The sequence below is a fragment of the Mytilus trossulus genome, chromosome 6 (genome assembly GCF_036588685.1).
Source record: "Mytilus trossulus isolate FHL-02 chromosome 6, PNRI_Mtr1.1.1.hap1, whole genome shotgun sequence".
NCBI classification, from domain to species: domain Eukaryota; kingdom Metazoa; phylum Mollusca; class Bivalvia; order Mytilida; family Mytilidae; genus Mytilus; species Mytilus trossulus.
In genome coordinates this window covers 4972961-4976284 of record NC_086378.1, presented here as the reverse complement: position 1 = coordinate 4976284, position 3324 = coordinate 4972961, and positions in this window count along the sequence as shown.

Genomic DNA, 3324 nt, shown 5'->3' with positions numbered 1-3324 from the left:
CTGTATACAAATTAATTTTGAGGACTGTAACGACCCATTAGGTAATCTGATTACATACAACCACTAACTATGACACCTGTTGTGACTGTTGATTAGCGTAGGGTCATTAACTTGTCATAACATGTCCCCAGGTAAAATGATTAATTTTTTAAAATTGATCAGAAAAACTTCAAAATCGGTAAACAATAATTTTTTCGGGTATATTTGTTGAAAATCGGGATTTTGACTAATTTTACGATACCGATATCGGGATTCGGGTTGAGGGGTAAAAATCAGGATGATACCGCGAAAATCGGCATAGTTGGCAGGTCTGGAGAAGCTCTACTGTCATGACTGTGATAGTCGACTTTGGTATATTTTTACCCCCTTATTGATAGGATTTCAAACTCCTGTGGTTTGACACATTCCTCATTTCTATTCTCAATTTTTTTCCAAGACGTCATAATTATTTCTTCTTCTTCTTCTTCTTTATATATATATACAAAAAAACATCAACTGGTTGATGATTACTTTCCGGCGCATGCTAGTCCAAATAATTATGACGTCTTGAAAGGCTATTATAATTTATTATAAAAAATTATAATAGCCTTTCAAGACGTCATAATTATTTGGACTAGGCGCATGCCTGTTTTAACAATTTTTGTTTATGATTAAAAATATATATTGGGAGTAAATGACATCATGGACACAAGTTCAGATAATTAACCCATATTGACACAGGAAGGGGTCAAAGACAAAGCAAAAATTCAAAATAGCTTGAAGTATGATATTTGAACTACAAAAAAATGTGATTTAAATAGTTATACATGCAAATCTGCCATTCAATTATCAATAACCATCAACATATGAGCATTTATGTACTATAATATAATTCTTTACACGTGGGCCGTGGCCTGTATCAGTCTAATCTAAAGTGAGATTGGTAAAGAAGTTTTCCAGTGGCTTTTTTCGAAAGTTTAAAAGGTGTGTAATTGAAAACCAGTTCCTGGTATGCACTTTCCGGATTACGGCAGCGTAAAGATCAACGTTTCATTAAGATTGTTCTTTCATGGGATCATTTATAAATATCAAATCAAATCAAATATGTTTATTGGATAATCAATATATATGTACAGTGCACAATTGATGTCTTCCACACAATGAACAGATATTAAAACAATTAATACAAAATAAATGCATATACATTAGAAATAATATCTGGACAGAGCCAATATAAGTTGTAAAACATAACTTAACACCAACAAATATTTCAGACTACAGCATACCATAACGAAATAGATTTTATCAGAAGTATGGTCACTAAACTTCTGATTTCATTAAAACAGAGACCTATATATACACATGTCAGTCTCTGGTTATAATTTAGAGTTAAATAAGACCTATAGTTACGATACTGTTGCCAGGACTGAGGACATTAAAGAGTGCATATTTTGATTTTAACATTGATTCCGAAGATAAATAGGGTCTTTGCATCGGAATTAAATACATGTATTCCAAAACCAGTTGTTGGCATGACACGGGTTATGATGGTATAGCACTAAACCACTAACTAGAGGATTTAAGCGTCATGGGCGGATCCAGCCATTTTAAAAAGGGGATGAATCCCAACCCAGGACAAAGGGGGAGGGTGTTGCAACTATCTGTCCCCATTCAATTGCATTGATTCCCCCCCCCCCCCCCCCAAAAAAAAAGGGGGGTATCCAACACCCGGACACCCCTCCTGGATCCGCCACTGATCTTGATATGCATATATGATGACGACATAATCTTTCAATCAGTTTAATTGAGGTCTTGAGCTGGCATGTCAGTAACTGGCTAAACAAATTGAAAATAATATATAGATTTATTACATAATAGTTATTCATGGAAAACTGGTCATTATCGTGACCGTGGTATTGACTGAGACGGCGATAATGTCTGAGCTTTGAAGACTACAAAATTTCTTATACTTTCTATCATCTATGCTTAAAAAAGAAATATAATCCCATATATGTTACAAATTTGTTTTTCGTTCATTTTTTTACATAAATAAGGCCGTTAGTTTTCTCGTTTGAATTGTTTTACATTGTCTTATCGGGGCCTTTTATAGCTGACTATGTGGTATGGGATTTGCACATTGTTGAAGGCCGTACGGTTACCTACAAATGTTAATGTTTGTATCATTTTGGTCTTAAGTGGATAGTTGTCTCATAGGCAATAATACCACATATTCTGTTTTATATCTTAAGAAAAATAAATATCAAAATGTAAAGCACAATCCATAATAAATTCATTTTTTTACAAACTCCATTGGACATTTGGATAACATCTAACTTTTTTATGTTTACCAATGAACCATTTCCATGCTCTGCTTTTCGATTTTTTTGCAACAATATCCACTCAGACTCAGATCGACGTCCGGTCTCTAATCGACGTCCGTTCCTCAAATCGACGTCCAAAGCTGACGTCACAATAAAATAAGATTCCAAATCAACGGCCAATTGTATCCCCCTCTAATCAACGTCCAATATTTGGTTCCTCGAATCGACGTCCATTTTTTTGCTTCTCTAATCGACGTCCGTTTTAATGGACCTATGAAACGATCCAAACGCCGATACATTTTGGGTCAACATGCCGTATTATACGGAAATACATCTAAAACAAATGAACAAAACTGACAAAATGGGGACAAAAAAGTTTAAATCGAACTGAAACTTGGATTGTCTGAGAGAGTAGTAAAGACAGTTCTAGGTCAATATATTTACAACCTAAACATAGTATATGTGACATAAAATATATTAAAATGCTTTAAAAGTATTACCGATGTTTACAGGTTGTGATATCAATTTTAATTTAAGAGCTTTTAAAAAAAACACTGAGATGTAGTGTGTTTGCTAATATACCAACTATACACCAGAGTTTACATAAAGTGGATGTAAGCAATTATATATATAGCCTTGTATCTTTATAGCTTGCTGTTTGGTGTGATCCAACTTGAAGGCTCCGTGTTCAAGACCGTATTTTGACCGATAATGGTTTTCTTTTATCAACTGTGATTTGCATGGATGGAGAGTTGTCTTCTTGGCACTGACTCGTACCACATCTTCTTATATATATAGACAACCGTACGTCCTTCCACAATAACAAAGGCGGCAATTAAATGCCACGACATTAAACATAAAACAATTGGAACTAAAACTAACTTATAATAAAAGAATTCCGAAAAACAAATATGTCAGACATAAACCAACGATAACCACTCGACTACAGGCACATAAAATATTTAGCTGGGTTTTTAACATATTTGTAAACGCTTACCCATCTCCTTACCGGAATAATGGCGTT